Raw genomic sequence first — 19,257 nt, 5'->3', positions numbered from 1 at the left:
CAACAGCAGAAGGTATGGCGTTCTTGTGGACGGAGTTCCTCATTGGAAACTGCCTAAATTTGTTTACTGAGAAACTATATAATTATATTACATGTGCTATAACACAAACTATATATAACATAAGAGAACTATATATAAAATATAGACATATATACAATAATAAATATACTGTGTATAATGTAATGCATATATATTATATATGTGTGTATATATATAATAGATAGACAAAGTTCTTTTTATTTCTTTTAATTTTTTTGAAAGAAGAATACAACAGAATTTTGTTGGTCTTTCAGCATCATTGCCTCTTCAGAAGACAGTCTCTGTCTGTTAGATCGTCCCTGCCCCCCATCACCAATGTCCTGAATGAGAAGGGAAACAAAATACTACACAAAGCTTCTCGGGCAGCTATTCACTCCGTTAGAAGGTCTTTCCACTGTCTTATCCTTCAGGACTACAATAAAAGTATGTGCTTCTATTACATCTCCCATTCCTCATCGAATTGATTAAGTTGATCAAATACAACTTTAAGACCTGTATACAGGCGGAGTGTGTGCACCCTTGTGGTTGCCCCTTGCATGAGCTTCTTCCTGTCTGCACTCACTTACTTCACCTTGATTGCTTTGCTCCTTGGTGCCCCAAATAGCCACTTCCACCTTTGGTCATGGGGTCCTGTCTGGGCCCTTTTCATTATCCTTACACAGCTCGTGAGAGCCCTGTGTTTAGGGCTCTTCATTTGGATCTTTTCCCCTCTCCCCACCCCCCTAGTCCTTCTCCTCTTTTCTCTTTCTCTTTTTCTTTTTTTAAAGACATGTTGTTTTATTTATTTATTTATTTATTTATTTATTTATTTTTATTTATTTTTTATTTTTTATTTTTTATTTATTTTTAAGACATGTTGTTTTAAAGACATGTCCGCTGATATGGGTATGTGTGTCACTCGGGGGCTCTTCTCAGTTGTGGGTAACTGGCAGCATTACACAACAGCTAGACTTTCTCAAGCAACCATGAGTCAAGAACCAAGAGGTTGAATGAAAAAGAAAAGAGAGTTTCTTATAATTCTAGAGGCAGCCAGGTCCTCTATCAATAACACGCTATAATTTTACATATAAAAGGTAATAATTTACATGATTTTTACATCTTTTTAAAAATTTACTATGACCCTTTCTTCATTCACATAGGTTTTGAGGCTAAGGCATTCCAAAACCACCGTGCCTTCAGAGCACAGAAAATAATGAGGCAAATTTGGGACCTTGAGCTTCATCACAGGCTCCTGGGTCACATCACAAGAGTCAAGGTCGATCCACGTTTTCTCATGTTCTCCAGCTCAGGTGCTCTAAGCACTTGACAGGGATCTGCAACCTACCTGTTCCTGCGGGACACTTTGCTGGGCAGGAAGAAGCCTCCAGAAAAGTGGGGTCAAGCGCAGAGAAGATGTGTCAGTTGCTTTCAGATGAAGCCTGGGAGCACAGGAAGGGGGCGTGGAGAAAAAAAATCTCCCTGCCTAAGGTCAGTGTGCTTGGGAGAGAGGTTTGAGCCAGCCTTCTGGAGTAATGGTTTGAAGCTTGTGCCACAGCGTCTTTAAATATTTTGAATATTATCCCTTGTAGCCTACGTAATTCAAGGTAAACAGCATTTTCTCAGCATCACATTAACTCTTGATTTATGGGGATTACATTGCCCTTACTCAGGCATAGAAAAGATTTATGAGAATAATAATAATACAAAATTAGGTAAAAGTTCTAAATTTCACTGCTGTGGATGTTTCACACTCCTAAATAGTTTCCATCCAGCTGTATAGGAAAAAAAATTTTTTTTTGAATTCTTTTCCCCACAACATATTCCTCTAAACCATGTAGAAAACATAATATTAAAATACAACTAATTTGAACCTAAATATAACATTGGCTAACTTTAACTGGCAGTTGCCAGATGCCACTCTAGCATCTATAGAGTAAAATGCTGATTTTACCGCATTTAGAGGCCATAGAAAGTTTTGGCTTGCTTAAGAACTGGGGTAATTCCATTTTAAATAGTGTCGGAACTGGGATCCCTGGGTGGCGCAGCTGTTTGGCGCCTGCCTTTGGCCCAGGGTGCGATCCTGGGGACCCGGGATCGAATCCCACGTCGGGCTCCTGGTGCATGGAGCCTGCTTCTCCCTCTGCCTGTGCCTCTGCCTCTCTCTCTCTCTGTGTGACTATCATAAATAAATAAAAAAAAAATTTTTTAAAAGTGTCGGAACTAATACACAAATTCAGCAAAGTTGCAGTACAAGCTCAATGCCCAGAAATCACTTGTGCTTCTGTACACTAACAATAGACGGTTCAGAAGGAAAGTTAAGAAAACCATCCTATTTACAATAGCACCTAAAAGAATACAAATTTAGGAATAAATTTAACAAAGATGGTAAAGGATTTGTGCGCTGGAAGCTACTACAATATTGCTAAAATAAATTAAAGAAGACACAAAAGATGGGAAGAAATGATCTGTTCCTAGATTGGAAGACTTAATGATGCCAAAATGTCAATTCAACCCAAAGTAATTTATAGATTCAGTGCAATCCCTATCAGAATTCCAATGGCTCCCCCCCCCCCAGAATAGAACAATCCACCCTAAAATGTACATGGTACCTCAAAAGACCCTGAGTATCTTGAGAAAGGAAAAGTTGGAGGTCTCACACTTCCTGATTTCAAGACATATTACAAAGCTTTAGCAATTAAAACTGTGTGATACTGGCCTAGAAATTGACATACAGACCAATGAATGCTGAACCCAGAATAAACTCTCACGTAAACGGCCACGTGATTTTTGAAACATGCGAGGCCCATACAAAGGGGCAAGAATAATCTTTCCAATAGAAATACGAAAACTGGATATCCACAATGAAGATGGACCCTTAACTTATAACCTCAAAATGTACCAAAGACCTAACTGCAAGAGCTGACTCTAAGAAGAAAATATAGAGGAAGATCTTACGTAAAAATAAACTACTATGTTTTCTCTGACTAATCACCACAAAGGCTGTTTGGAAGCCTATCTTGAACTTCCTGTGATCTTTTTTTTACAAACTCACTTCCAGATTCACGCTTCTAGAATTACCTTTGGATGCCATTGTTTAGAAAATACATTGTACTTGGTCATTTTTAAATTTATTTCTTACAAGTAAAACACCCATTTGTTAATGATACGAAGAGTTTCCACCTTTCTAATATAAATATAAAATACAATATAATACATATAAAATACATGGTTTGAAAGCACCCAGGGTTTTGAGCTGTTAGTTATATGTAGATTTTCACTTGCTTCTCAAAATTATATTTAATGGACATTTTTGTGTATCTAATGTCACTGATCACAGTTAATATTAACAAAAGAATTGAAAATGCAGAAAAGAGTGTCCACGTACTAGTAATATCAACTAACTCATTCATTTCTAAACTACTAGATATTGAATTTTTCAAATTTAATTCCAATAAAGGCATCAGAATCCTTTTAGAGATTGTTTATGAAATTCTGAGGCTACTATTAGCAGAATATGAAATGACTTTTAAAACAGAAATTTAGGGATCCCTGGGTGGCGCAGCGGTTTGGCGCCTGCCTTTGGCCCAGGGCGCGATCCTGGAGACCCGGGATCGAATCCCACATCGGGCTCCCGGTGCATGGAGCCTGCTTCTCCCTCTGCCTGTGTCTCTGTTTCTCTCTCACTCTCTGTGACTATCATAAATAAATAAAAAAAATAAAAATAAAAATAAAAAATAAAAAAATAAAACAGAAATTTAAGCAATATTTCAATCACATTTAAAAAGTAAGACAGTGGAGAACAGGAAAAGATCATTTGAAGAGTAATCAACTGATGACACCAGAGCTTAAGGATCGTACTATGAAGATGATATAAAACAGAATTCTAAATGGTTAGCTAATGCAAATTGGCCAAAAAGGTGGAAAAGAAAGAAGAGGAAAGATATAAGACAACTGGAAGGGAAACGCCTAAAGGTTATGTATAAGAAGTCACTGAATTTACGGTATATTGAATAGGGAGGACAATAGGAAAACTCTTCAACCACAGAACAATTCTGGAAACAATTCTGCAGATGCGGAAAGAGTATTGGGGGGCGCTAATTAGGGATGGGAAGATGGAATTCAACAAATACTTAGAAAGGAAGTCCTGAACCAGAAGGGGCCTGCGAGCCATCTGAGCCCCGTGACACTGACTTCCACGCAGATCCCAGAGGGCAGGGAGCGGGCCGCGCTCGGCAGGTGCAGCCGGGAAGCCGGTGGGGTCGCAGGCCGGAGCATCCCCTGCCGCAGCCTGGCTGGGCGCGGGCACCTGTGCAGCAGGCAGGGCAGGGACAGGTGCAGGAGGCGGCCGCCTGGGAAGGGCCGGCTGGCGGGTGTGGGCCGCCGGGCCCGGAGGAGGACATGGCCTGGGGTGCGGGTGGTGGACACACAGGTTCCCAGGCGGCAGAGGACGGGAGTTGAACCCGCAGTCAGCGGACTGGAGAGGGAATCGGGGAGACCCCGCGATGAGCCGCAGTCGACCTGGGACGGGCCGGCAGTCCGCGGGCATCAGCGTGGGCACCTCGCCAGCGTGGGTGCAGGCGAGGCTGCGTGGGGTCCCGACCTGAAGTCAGGACGGTCCTCGCTCGGCCGTCGGGTCTTGATGGCACAGCACATGCTTGCCTAGGGCTTTGCAAGCGTGAAGCAGGATCTGAAGCATTTTGGAAGGCTTTTCGCATTGATTCCTCCCACAGACGTAGGGAACAGGTGCCGTCCTTATTTTCAGTTTTGGTTTGTGGACATTAAGACTGAGAGTTTAAATAAAATGATTTTCCAAAAACATGCAGCGTATCGGGCAAGGGCTGTGTCTGCTTTCCCGATGACACACATTTTCGTTGGGAGGGACCCCGGGGTGCCACTGCAATACAATTTAAAATGTGTCTAGATTGGGATTGTTAATGTTTCTAGGGCATTATTTCCCAACCATGACTAAGAGCCAGACACCACGTATCTAAGCGTGTATTTATCACATGTAATTTTGATCAAAAATATTTTGATTGAAAAATCAAATCTTAAAAAAGAAATCAAATCTTACCACGAAAAGCATTTTATAAATCTATTACATAAAAAGAAAATCAGATGCATAAGTATGTTGGATATTAAGAACGTATTTGGGTGCCTGAGTGACTCAGTCGCCTAAGCATCTGCCTTTGGCTCAGATCACGATCACAGGGTCCTGGGATTGAGCCCGACACCTGCTCAGCGAGGAGCCCGCTTCTCCCTCTCCCTCTCTCCTTCCATCTACTTGTGCTCTGTCTCTCTCTCTGTCTCTCAAATAAATAAAACAAAAATCTCTCAAATTTTTTAAAATAAAAGGCAAAAGCAAGAACAAGCAAATGAAGGAGAAATATAAATATGTAATAATAGAGATTGATGGTTGACAAAAAGTAAGGCGTGATTGGCAATACCCGCTGCTGATGACAGTGGGAGTAAAGGCGCTCATCATATTCCTAGTGGGAGTTTAAATTGCTCCTGGGAAGAGACAGCACTATTTTTAAATTAAGCTCTCTATTTTGAGAGCATTACAGAAGCACATACGGTTGTAAGAAACACTACGTGGAGGCTCCGTGTGCTCACTCCCCATCTCCCCGCCCGTGACCTCCTGCGGCTCTCCTGCACAACACCTCCACGAGGCCGTAGGTACTGACGCAGTCCAGAAGCAGGACATTATCACCACGCACCTGTCTTCCTCCCCTCCCTGCTCCTTGACCCCCTGGGGCCGCGGAATCCTGGCTCCTTTCCCATGGTCTCCTCACTCAGGAGCCTTAATGGGATGGGAAGACCTGCGGCATTTTGGGGTTGGATTTTTCCCCTTTCCTTCCTTCCTTCCCTCCTTCCTTCCCTCCTTCCTTCCTTCTTCCCTCCCTTCCTCCCTCTTCCTTCCTTCCTTCCTTCCTTCCTTCCTTCCTTCCTTCCTTCCCTCCCTCCCTCCCTCCCTCCTTCCTTCCTTCCTTCCTTCTTTCCTTCCTTCCTTCCCTCAGAGCAAGTCTCTAAAGGTCCATCCACGTCATGGCGTGCATTACTGGCTTAGTCCTACGTGCTGCTAAGCAGTGCCCCTCGGAGCTGATGTACGACCTTCTGTTTACCTGCTCATCATTGAAAGGCAGCTGGGCTGTTCCCAGTTAGGGCTGCTGTGAACAAAGCTGTCGTAAATACTTGCATAGAGTTCTGCTGGTCTATGTCTTGGTTTCTTGAGAACAAAAGCCCTGGTTGGATGGACTGGGTGTTAGGGTAGGGGCATGCCTTGTGCTTTAAATTGCCTGGCTGTTTTGCAGAGCGGCTGTACCACTTCTGATAAACAGCGTTTCTGGGATCCCGTTTCTCTGCATACCCACCGGCATTTGGAACCATCACTATTTGTCACGTTAGCCATTCTCATTGGTGCACTGGGGTGGCTCCTGATTATTTTAATCTGCATTTCCCTGAAGGCTGATGGTGTCGAACATTTTTTCTTTTTCTTTTTCTTTTTTAAAGATTTTATTTATTTATTCATAGAGATGCAGAGAGAGAGAGAGAGAGAGAGGCAGAGACACAGGCAGAGGGAGAAGCAGGCCCCATGCAGAGAGCCCGACGCGGGACTCGATCCAGGGTCTCCAGATCACGCCCCGGGCTGCAGGCGGCGCTAAACCACTGCGCCACCAGGGCTGCCCAACATTTTTTCGTGTCATTTGCCTTCCATGTACCCTTTGGGTGAAATACCTCTTACCCATTTTCTACTTGGAATTTGTTTTACTGTTGAGCTTTGAGATTCTTCATATGCTTTAGATACTAATCCTTTGCCAGGTATATGGTTCACAAGGATTTCCTTTACTCTGTAGCTGTTTTTCTATCCTATCAACAGTCACTTGAAGCATAAAAGTGTTTACTTTTGATGAAGTGTAGTGAATTGATGTTGTCTCTTTGTCTCTTACAGGTCAAGACCTGAGCTGAGATCAAGAACCAGATGCTTACCCGCCTGAGCCACCCAGGTGCCCCATAGTCAATGTATTTTTGAACCGACTGTGAGACTTCCTCTTTGACTCATGGAATATTTAGATTCTGATCAGGACTCTATGGTCATTTTTTTTTAATAATTTTTATTTATTTATGATAGTCACACACAGAGAGAGAGAGAGAGAGGCAGAGACACAGACAGAGGGAGAAGCAGGCTCCATGCACCGGGAGCCCGACGTGGGATTCGATCCCGGGTCTCCAGGATCGCGCCCTGGGCCAAAGGCAGGTGCTAAACCACTGCGCCACCCAGGGATCCCTAGGATTCTATGGTCATTTTAATTGCTGTTCACCTATAGGATTTTTCTGTGATTTCTTTCAAGATTTTAAATCTTTCTTTCATTTTCAAAAAAAAATTAATCATGATATCTTGGCACAGATTTACCCTGTTTGGCTGCCCACAGCTCTTGAATCTGTTAGTTTATGTGTCTTGTCAAAATTTGCCAAGATTTAACCATTGACTGTTTCCAGGCCCCTCTTCTATTTCCTCTCCTTCTGGAACCACAGTGACACAAATATTAGATATTTGTGGTCGGTCTCCAAGCATCTACGTTCTGGAAAAATCCTCAAGGGTCACTTGGCGTGGCTCCAATCCCACTTCCATCCCCAGCACGCCAACTGACACACCAGGGGCATGAGGCCCCACTAGGCTTCGTGTTGCCCATTTACAATGCTCGGCTGTCCTTTCTCCTATGGACCCAGCCTGCATATTACATCACCACGTGCCCACCTCCGAAGATCCCTTTCCTCATTCGCTTTCTAAACTGAGCTTTCCAGAAAGTACACCGACACCTGGTTTGCTTCCTTCTGCCCAGGGTCTTCCTCTTCAGTGGGTTTTCATGCCCCCAATTCATTTTCTCAGTTTCGAGATGGTGACATATCCCATCTCGGGGTGGTCAGAAAGACAGAGCCTTTCTGTCTTGTCTCTGCTCAATTTCTAGAAGATCTAATCTGGACCCAGAGTCTTTCTTCTGGATCCATGATCTCAGAGGATTAGTGGATGAAATTATCCAGCTGTGTAAAGTTTATTCTACTGGGGTACCCGTGAAGCTCAGAGTTATATTGTGTGACCTCCTGGCCACTGGTCTGTGACATCAGTGTCAAGTGAGGCAAGCAGAGTGAAACACATTTCTTCTCTCCACACTCCTGTTTGTGATGCTCCTCCATTCACCCCCGGAGAGCCAGCGACCATCGCAACACCACCTGTGTAGCAGATTCCTAAACAAACCCTATTTGCAATCAGAAGTTAGAATTTTTTTCATAAACTCTGGAACTAGAAATCCCACACACGGCGTACATATTTATTTTAGACAATAATGTTTGCTGCAATAAAAATCTACTTATCAGTAAATAGAACTTCTCTCTTTTTCATTTCAAATCTTTAATCATTGTGAGTCAAACTGAATTATTCATAATTCTTAAAACAACATAATGTTTGGACATGTTTGCTATAATTTAAAGCAGCAATGTAGATGGAAAGAAAACACTTCTCTTTATTCTGCGTTTTAGCATATAAGTAAGCAATTAATCTCGGTTTGAGTTTATATGACTGTTTAGTAGTAATGCCTTCCTTTCCATTTATGCATTTAACTCAACATGCATTCCGTAATTTTTATTTCCTTTTTTTGTTGTTGTTAGAAATTTAGCCCTTGGGCAAAATAAAGGAAGTAATTACTTTTTGTCAAAAGGTTGCAAGACCGTAGCTCACGGATTATAAAGGAGACTTCATCAAGCCTGTATGTCTTCTATGCCTACTGTTATTTTACTTATCCTGACAGCCCTCAGAAGACAAAGCTCTTCATTAATGGACTCAACTATTACACTTCTAATTTTAACAGAAGGTTTTGGATATGTGGTGGTGTAAATGGGATATTATTTGAAAAAAAAAGTGTGAGTGAAATCCTTTATAATGTTCTCCTTTGATATATTTCCATTTAAATGGCCAATTTTATTAAAGTGCAAAGGGACCCTAGGCATGCACATTTGGTCATGAGTAGCCATGTCTCTTAACTCAACACAAGAGAAATCTTAGATCTAATGAGAAAACAGCCTTTTAAGGACAGCTCTTCAGAAAGCGGCTGAGAGTCTACTCATGCATTTAGATTTATTTGTGGGTATAAACATGCATATTATAGAGCATCTGGTTTTTACCTTTTCATAGTTTATCATCATTTAAAACTGCTGAATATGTTCCTCCTTGGACAAGTGATTTTGTCATGATTTTTCATGGAATGACTTAGCATAGAAGAGCGAAAATTACCTCGTTCTCATACAAGTGATTCAGAACACGAATGAATGATGATGCTTTTATTTTAAGAAGGATGTGACCATTTAAAATAATAGATTATCACTTTTAATATCGATAAACTCAGGATCTACCTTGGTAAAGATCTTGCACGAACCTACTTGGAGGAAGAATGGATTGGAATAGGCCAAAATGTGGAATTAAGAAAAAGATATTAAACTATCTTTTTTCTTTTTCTACTAGACTCTTTCTACTTTATTTTGGTACTTATCATTTACTCTAGGTATTAAAGAGCAAACCAAACAACAAACAAACAAACAAAACCCATACATTAAAAAAAAAGAAAATGGGAGTTTGAAGTCGTAGCCTCTGATGTAGGGACTACTGTACAAACATTTCCTACTGTGCATTCAGGTCAGTACATGTGGAGGCAGAGACGGTGCAAGAGCCGGGCCAGCAGAGGTCGGGGCTGTGGAGGGCTGACAATGCCCTAGGGGTCTGGACAGCACCTCTTCAGTGGCAGCCCAGGCTGGGTCATCTCAGCCAGTTTCTTCAGATCCCTGCTGGTCATTCCTGGACGTAGCTGCTTCAGGTGGGGGCACGGTCTGGGACAGGTGGTGGTTTCGGGTGGGGTGATACCTGCAGGGCCATCTGCTAGAAAGCACTGCCAGTAACGGGGGATACATCTTTATCCTCAAGGGTATGAGTGGCACATATGACAAGGTTTGTTCCCCTGGAAGAAAGTCCTTCCTGTCCTGAGAGAAGCCCCACTAAGATCCCAGTGAAAGGCCCTGTCTAAGAGGAACATGGCGGGGGGCGTTCTAGGGTACAGGAGCAGCCCCCCAACTCCAGAGAGAGGCTGATTTGGCAGCCACTCTGGGTATCTCCCACTCCCACCGTCCACTGTAGGCTCCTCATCTTCAACTGGCACCTGTTGGCTCGTTAGCATGAGCCAGACTCTCATCCCTGAGGGTATGTGCTGCTGAGGCCGAGGCTGCTGTGCGTGTTCATTCACCATCCAGTGTTGGCAATGGGCACCTAGACACATCCAAGGGTGTCACCTGCATGCCACTCGGTGACAACATCCCCCTATCTTCCCCTTGGTCTCAGGCCATTATTATACCTGCTAGAAGAGAGATTCTTCTTGTCCGCAGCTCCATTGGCACAGAATCTAAGGTGAACTTTCTTCTCGTGAGCCCCTGCGTGAAGTGTTCTCTCTTAATGAAGACCTCCAAACCTACAAAGCCCAGAGTTTCAGGGACAGGAGGTCAGACTCCCTAAGTGGGTCCCTGGGGGTGACAGTGAGGAACCCCTCCATTTGCACCTTGGCCAAGACTCTTATCATGTTCTTGTTGGAGACATGGCACCAAAATGTGCACTTCGTCCTGGAGCCTGGTGTCCCATCTTTGTACAGTGTAGGCTCCTGGTGGACGGTATCACCTGTCACATTACCAGCTCCTCCTGATGCTTCCACAGGCCAGCTGTTTCTGGGATGGTATGGCTTGTGATCAGAACAGTGGATGTACTGGGCAGGACCCATTCCCCTCTCTTGCTGTAAAATGGGTCCTCCCTGAGTTAATGTTACTGAGTTAATTGAATTAATGTTAGTCCATTCTTGTAATGGAGGAACAAATATTCCAAAGCCCCTCACAGAGTGGAGTTGGCTAAGCCCCTGAAGGTGAGAAAGGTAAATTCACATGCACAATACATATCATTTCTAATCAGGATGGACTGCTTTTCCCTTCTGATGTAAAAGGGGATTGATTTAATCAGTTTACCACCAGCGGGTGGGTGGTCTCCTTTTTTTTTATTTATTTATTTATTTATTTATTTATGATAGGCACACAGTGATAGAGAGAGAGGCAGAGACACAGGCAGAGGGAGAAGCAGGCTCCATGCACCGGGAGCCCGATGTGGGATTCGATCCCGGGTCTCCAGGATCGCGCCCTGGGCCAAAGGCAGGCGCCAAACTGCTGCGCCACCCAGGGATCCCAAGGTCTCCTAAAGAAATGCTTCCTAGGATCGACTCTGTCACTGGCAAGCTGGGAATTCCATAGTTTCAGCAGCTACATGCCCTTTGCTAGGTGAGTCTCACACACAGTGTCCTTTCTTGCCAGCAGGCTCACCTCATGTGACCCTCATGCCAGCACTTGTGTGGCCAGTGATAAAGGCCAGATGTTGTCATAAGTAATTTTGTCCACCTTGTTGCCTAGTGCTTCTGCTGGGGTGGATGCTTTCTGGGGGGCATGCCGTGCAATGCAAAGATCTCTACCTTCTAGGTTTATCCCATATGACCGCCACCATGTCTACACCAAGATTTCCTGTCCCCACCCTCCTGACCGTTCTCCTTCTCATCCCAGGATATGTTAGCCAAGCCCTTCAACGCAGATCACATCTCTCTATACAGTCCAACCTGAGGCTACTTCTATTTCCACATGCGTGGCCCACCAGGTGCCCTGCTTGAAGCAAGGTAGCCTTACCACTCTCTGGTAGTACCTTCTCTGGGCTGGGCTGTCATTCATTTGTGAAATGACATTCATTTCTAACTCACACCCAAATACTGAGCTGGCCCATCGTGAGCCAAGCTCAAGCTTTTTCCTCCCATGTCAGCTCGTCACAAAGGATCACCCATATGTGTGTATGCTGACTGGCAGGCCGAGTGCAGTTAGTGATGGGTGACATGGGGCCACTCGTTACCTATGTGTGAGACTTAACCTATGATTTGCTTAATGCTCACCTTCCATCTTGCAATAGATTGTTTCTGGACCACCCACACTGATGGTTGAATGGGTACATGATAGCCTAGTTCACAGAGAGTAGCAGTGGCCATATGGTTACTTTTTGCCTGTGGGACAGGTGCTCTGTCCCTATCAAGACTCAGTAGCACATCGGGAGTTGTTCTACAAAAGACGTACATGCTCATAGAGGACAGCATGCGCTTGATCCACAGCCCGAAGCATCCACGATGTGGGCTCCTCAATGGGGCTCACACTAATTCATCACTGATATCTCCAGAACTAGAACATGCCAGGTCCTATGGCCCACGTGTCACTGTAGCTCAAACCTTCACCTGGGACCACAGCAGGATCCTTCCTGTTTGGAGCCCCCTTAGAGCAACCACCTTGGGAGTCAACTGCTGTCTGAACTGAAGTGGTATTCTCGGGTGTAGAGCACACTGTGGCCACAGCCGGGCCTACGAGGCACCGTATGAGTCAGGATTCTTTAGAAGGATGGAAATTGGGACAGAATTCCCGCTACTTTGGGAAATCCAAAAAGATCTTACTCGTAAGACCTTAGACTGATTGGGCGGAGCTCACCCATAGTATGAAAGGTCCTCAAAGTTGACTGAACATTTGAGTTCAAATGTTTCTGAACATTAATCTTATCTGAAATATACCCTCGTCAGAGCATCTGGCCTGGGGTTTGACCGGTCAGCTGGCCACTCTAGCCTACCCAGGTTGGCACATGGGATTGACCGTCCCAGGCAGTGTTGAGCCTTCTTTGTGATGGGAGCTGTGTGATCAGTGATTTCTCCCTTAATTTTGATAATGTGTTTCAGCACCCCCCGAGCTGCATCTAAATATTTCACATAACATGGTGGGACTCTGAACGTGCACGGAGGACATCCCCATCACACGGAACACATCTGTCTCTGCACGGGTACATGATACATTAGCACGATGCCACCGATTTAGTGGATTAACATGGTATCAGCAGGATGTTCAGATAATTCAGGCCTCTCTGGAGGATATTATGGCAGAGGGTAGGATATTTAACCCAGCCTTGGGCCAAGCTCTAAATGTACCCTGTTTTTTCTGTGTGTGGGGGGGGGGTTTAATCCATGTGGATATGAACTTGTTCTGATCCCTTTTCTGATTGTCACCAGCTAACCTGTGTTTACCCACTCTGCTAAGGCCACAGCCTCAGGCATGGACACTGATGTCTGATTAAGTGGTGAGAAGCCTCTTTTCACCCTCCACGGCCAACATGGGCTTCGCAGGACACTGACTGGCAACTGAAATGCTGAGATGACGGGCACCACCTCCAGACCCTTTATGTTTGTAAGGGTGGCTCCTAATCCCCAAGAGATGGGGTATTGCCGCTGATGTGAGGTCTTGGCCACATGGGGACGGGGGCAGTTTCAGAGGCTTCCATGTGACCATGTGTATACGACAGCTTCTCAGCCACTAGGTGAGGCCCCGGTATGGGACCGGTGACACACTCAGACATGCCCACTCTACTTACTCATTTAAGAACTGAAGACAGGGGGGGATCCCTGGGTGGCGCAGCGGTTTGGCGCCTGCCTTTGGCCCAGGGCGCGATCCTGGAGACCCGGGATTGAATCCCATATCAGGCTCCCAGTGCATGGATCCTGCTTCTCCCTCTGCCTGTGTCTCTGCCTCTCTCTCTCTCTGTGACTATCATAAGTAAATAAATAAAAAAAAAGAACTGAAGACAGGGGATCCCTGGGTGGTGCAGCGGTTTGGCGCCTGCCTTTGGCCCAGGGCGTGATCCTGGAGACCCGGGATCGAGTCCCACATCGGGCTCCCGGTGCATGGAGCCTGCTTCTCCCTCTGCCTGTGTCTCTGCACCTCTCTCTCTCTGTGACTATCATAAATAAATAAAAATTAAAAAAAAAAGAATAAGACAAGGGTGTTTGTTTAAAAAAAAAAAAAGAACTGAAGACATAGCCATGGGGTGGGTCTGTGGACTGAGTGGGCCCGTTACAGACAGATTTAGTCAGGAATTCATTTGTCACCTGGTCCCCGTGTGCTCCCAAGTTAGTCAGGGAGCATGAAGATGCTTCGAGTCTCTGAACATGGATGCTGGCACAGACCAATGTACTGCCCTAACCAGACACCAAATATTGGACACCCCCTCCCTAGTGTCAGTGACTTTGTCTATATAAATTCTAGACTGTGTTTGTACTGTGAGCGAATTATCAAAATTTTGCAGTATACCCAAGCCCCAGTCTCATCATTAAGTAAAAGAAAATATTAGAGCAAGAAAATGGGCAGATTTCTTATGAATCTAACCCTAAGCAATCCGATGATTATTGTCTCCTTTCTTGTAGCTAGATTAATATAAATCGCAGAGAATGCATGTGATAAAGTGTGATATCCCAAGAATTAAGTTGTTATGAGTTGCATTTAACTGGGTGATCCCCCAAAAGACACCGATATCCCTGAAAATATATAAAATGGATGCTTCACATCATCATGGAATGTTGAAGTATTTAAGATCACAGCATTCATGTAAGACAAGATCTGTTCTTGATAGAAAAAAAAGTGAAGTCTCAGTTCTCTGAATTTCCCAAAGATATGGGACGAATAATACCTCAGATATGCAATTCATTGGCATCAAGTTCTCCAGGTAATTTCTCTGGGATGAAGAGCAAGCATTGTGATAGATGACAGGGGGTCTGTTCACAAACATTTGTGTATCATTTTTTCCCCAGAAACTAGCAGTTATGTCCCCTAACAAAGAAAAGAACAGAGATGTAAAATATATTCCTATTGGATAGGCACTGTGTGTGTGTTGGGAAGATGGGAGCGTAGAATGCTGTTCCAGAAAAGATTCCTTCAAACTACATTACAAAAATCAAAATGAGCTTGTAAAGCTTGAAAACCTTTGTCTCCTACGTTTGTGGGTAGAGAATTTACGAGTTTTAACACAAAACCTCACAACCCGCCGTAAGTGTGCTGTCCTTCCAAAGTGCCTTATTTAACGTCAGATTCCAGGGAGCACTGGCATTTACTCTAGAAAGCACTTCCTGATCTTTTTCTCCCTCGGATAGATCCAGAAACAAAACTACTTTAAGAAATGAAGTCACAATTCCGCGATATTTAGGAAAAATGGCTTACATAAAAGCATCCAAAATAATACTCCTTTTGTTCAAAATTTAGGAGGTAAATCATCAAGAATTAATATTAAAATAGTGTTATGTATGTTGTGAAATGTAAGGTTTTCTGGGAAATGACACCTGCCATTTTGCCAGGCACCCCCAAGTATTTCACTGGAAACAGATGAGGAATGGTTGGGTCATCCAGCTCCTTAGTGTGATGTGTGACTTACAAACAGAAAAACACAGAGCATAGAGTTTTAGATGTGTGCCTCGGGGCTTTCTTACAAGAACCCCTGAGGGATCCCTGGGTGGCGCAGCGGTTTGGCGCCTGCCTTTGGCGTAGGGCGCGATCCTGGAGACCCAGGATCGATTCCCACGTCGGGCTCCCGGTGCATGGAGCCTGCTTCTCTCTGCCTGTGTCTCTGCCTCTCTTTCTCTCTCTGTGACTATCATAAATAAATAAAAAAATAAAAATAAAAATAAAAAAAAAAAAACCCTGAGCCAATGACAAGCATTAAGAACATTATAGATCTACCTTTGGATATAGAGTGAAAGGCAGGCAGCATTGTACAGGGGACTTGAGGCAATATTTTTAAACCTAGGATTTTCTAGTTTTTCTTGAATATGGCTCCCAAAGGAAAATGTACATGTCAAAACAAAGCAGGTGCAAGCAAAAGAATTCTCACAGAGAGAGATGCAATTGCAAGGGGATTCGACATCGCCTCCAGGCATGTTTGCAATAAGAGTATTAATGACCGGGTAAGAAACATGGCAAGAAATATTTGATGCTGCTCAAGGGACAATAAAAGACCTGGAAACTTGCCTTCATTCAGTGGAGGGGAGTGAAAAGTGGGCACATGTCTACTTGCTTCTATAAATCTTCATACAGTGTTACGTAAATATTACACAATCCCAGAAAGAATACAGGTGGGCCATGTGGGAACATGCGTTCCCAGGGCCTGGGAAGGGGCCAAGGTCCAGAAGCCCGCCGGTGCTGATGGTCATGCGACGGGGACTGTCAAGCAGCCAAGTCTTTAGCACTGATACACACGCCCAATTGTTCGGAATTGTATTTTCCAGATTTAAACCTTGAGAAATGCATTCACAGAAAAGTGCTATATATGAAGAAGTCAAGGAATATATATATATATATATATATATATATATATATATATATATATATATATATTTTTTTTTTGTCAGTAGATCATGTAGTTCTGCACAACATTCCCTGGGTTCAACAAATACCAACTCATGAAACACACTACCATATTTTTAAAAGAACACACTAAAGTTGATAATTCGTGCTCACATGGGATACAGATACCAATCCCAGATGTGATATGCCCAAGAAAAAAAAAGGATATAGAGAGGGAGCATGAATTTCTGCCTCAAGCGCCCCGAGCCACATCACTTACTAGCAACACAGTCTTGAGAAAGCCATGTAGACTCTTTCTCTTCAACTATTAAATTGAGATATCACCACTTGCTTTACAGCGTTGTTGCACGATTTCATGCAATCATGCCTGTAAATTGCACAGTGCTGGGCGCATGTGGGGAGATGGGCACAAAAATACATTTGTATTCTTCCTGTGTCAGGTTCTGTGGCCAACGTCAGGGTACCCAACCCCTGGTTTGCTTAAAGTAAAATTCTTTGCAGTGCCTAAGTCTTTTAATTTCTTCAAAAAACCATGATCAAATTCAAATGTGGATTTTTAGGCTACGAGTAGATTATGAATCCAATGCCTGAGAGAATGTAATTATTTCAGAAGAATAAGACACTGCTTTATGAAAGCATTCTAAAAAGTGCTCCAGACATGGAAGAAATTGCACTTAAAATGGATTCTTGTCCTTGTTATTTAATGCACTGGTGATGACAGGTGTGCTTTGGGAGTTAGATGTTTAATTGGGTCACTAATTCACACCATGGTAATAAAAAAAAAAGTAGATCTTTTTAGTTTCATACTGAGAATAATGATTTCCTTATCTTACCCAGTTAGATTCAACATATCGTGCAGTCAGCTTGTCAATTATAATGATTGTGTGTATTGGAAAATGAGAGACCCTTCAGGGCATTTTTGATGGTGTAAAAATTGAACTTTATTTTATTTGCTTATTATCTGACTCTCTGACTAGTATGTGAGATCCATGAGGCTGTGACCCTTATCTGTTTTGTTTGCTTAAACGGTGCCTGGTACATAATAAATATGCAATCAATTTATTTTGAAAGATTTGAATGAATGAAGGCTTTCACCTGGAAAGTGAATGGAATATTTGATCTTTGAGAGTGACTATCCTTGAGGCATGCATTAGACAAAGGTTATAAAAAAGAGGGGAGAAAAGACCCATCCATGAGTGTTCCCCCAAACGTTCCTGACTTACCATTTGAGAATTTATTTTCCTCTGTGCATAGATTTGTTCTAGGCCATTCTGGGGCTACTATTTTGCTTATGTGATAAAGATCCTCTTCTTTGGTGATGGGTTAACAGTAGCATTTCCCTCGAGGCTGCTACACTTCCCTTTCTTTTTATAATAGGAGAAGCAAGTGTTTGCAGAAGGAACCCATCTCTAGTGAATTTAGGTAAAGATACAAATATGAAAGCTGTGAATGCAGATTCTAGTTTTACCAAAAAGTCTGAACAGAATAGAGAATCCAGAAGTGGACCCTCAACTTTATGGTAAACTAATATTCGACAAAGCAGGGAAGACTATCCACTGGAAAAAAGACAGTCTCTTCAATAAATGGTGCTGGGAAAATTGGACATCCACATGCAGAAGAATGAAACTAGACCACTCTCTTGCACCATACACAAGGATAAACTCAAAATGGATGAAAGATCTAAATGTGAGACAAGATTCCATCAAAAATCCTAGAGGAGAACACAGGCAACACCCTTTTTGAACTTGGCCAAAGCAAATTCTTGCAAGATACATCCATGAAGGCAAGAGAAACAAAAGCAAAAATGAACTATTGGGACTTCATGGAGATAAGAAGCTTCTGCACAGCAAAGGAAACAGTCGACAAAACTAAAAGACAACCTACAGAATGGGAGAAGATATTTGCAAATGACGTATCAGATAAAGGGCTAGTTTCCAAGATCTATAAAGAACTTATTAAACTCAACAGCAAAGAAACAAACAATCCAATCATGAAATGGGCAAAAGACATGAAGAGAAATCTCACAGAGGAAGACATAGACATGGCCAACACGCACATGAGACAATGCTCCGCATCACTTGCCATCAGGGAAATACAAATCAAAACCACCATGAGATCCCACCTCACACCAGTGAGAATGGGGAAAATTAACAAGGCAGGAAACCACAAATCTTGATTCTATATACTGTAAATCCCTCCACTTCCCCTGGAACTTTCCAGTGCTGCTTGGTCAATAACTGGCTTTTCCCCTTACCTTCTAGCAATTCTTCTGGGGGAGGGTCCTGCTGTGCTGATTCTCAGGTGTGTGTACCTGGGGAGCTGCCCCGCCTTCTGCCAGGTGTACGGCTCAGTGGGAGTTTATCCTGTGAGCCCCCTGCTCAGTCCCAGGTACAGGGTGACACCAGGAGGGACAACAACAGTGCAGGCAGCCAGCTGTGCAGCCCTGGAGTCAGCTCCCGCAGTAACTACAACAGCCCCCAGTGTGCAGGGCCTGGGTGCTCCAGGGCGGGGCTGCTGACCTGCACAGCTCTGGGCCTGGCAGCAGGAGTGACTTGGCTGTCCTGGGTCCTCCCGGCCTCTGCCTGTCCCGGGGGAGCAACGGATCCTCGGCTGTGTCCCTCGGCGCCCTGGGCCAGGGGGCTTGCAACACTGTGAATGGACCTAAAGTACCACGATGTGAAATTCAGAAGCATCAGAGTAAATTTTGTACCAGGTTAACTTATCCCTTATTACAAATAAAATATATAAACCCTTACAAAAGGTTTACGAAAATCATAAAATAGAGTAACAATGCAATGACAGGGAGGGGAAGGCTCCATTGGGCTATAGCCACCACGAGCCCCGTGGCAGGAGCTGGGGCGGGCTCCCGAGGTGACCAGGGGGCTGCTCAGGGGTCGAAGCAGGTTGTTTCGGAGGCAGGTGGTGGCTCTGACACTCTGGGGACCCCAATTGCAGGCTCCTGGG

The sequence above is a fragment of the Canis lupus genome, chromosome 15, assembly GCF_048164855.1.
Source record: "Canis lupus baileyi chromosome 15, mCanLup2.hap1, whole genome shotgun sequence".
NCBI lineage: Eukaryota > Metazoa > Chordata > Mammalia > Carnivora > Canidae > Canis > Canis lupus.
The sequence above is the reverse complement of the archived record's forward strand: the minus strand, read 5'-3'. Positions refer to the sequence as shown.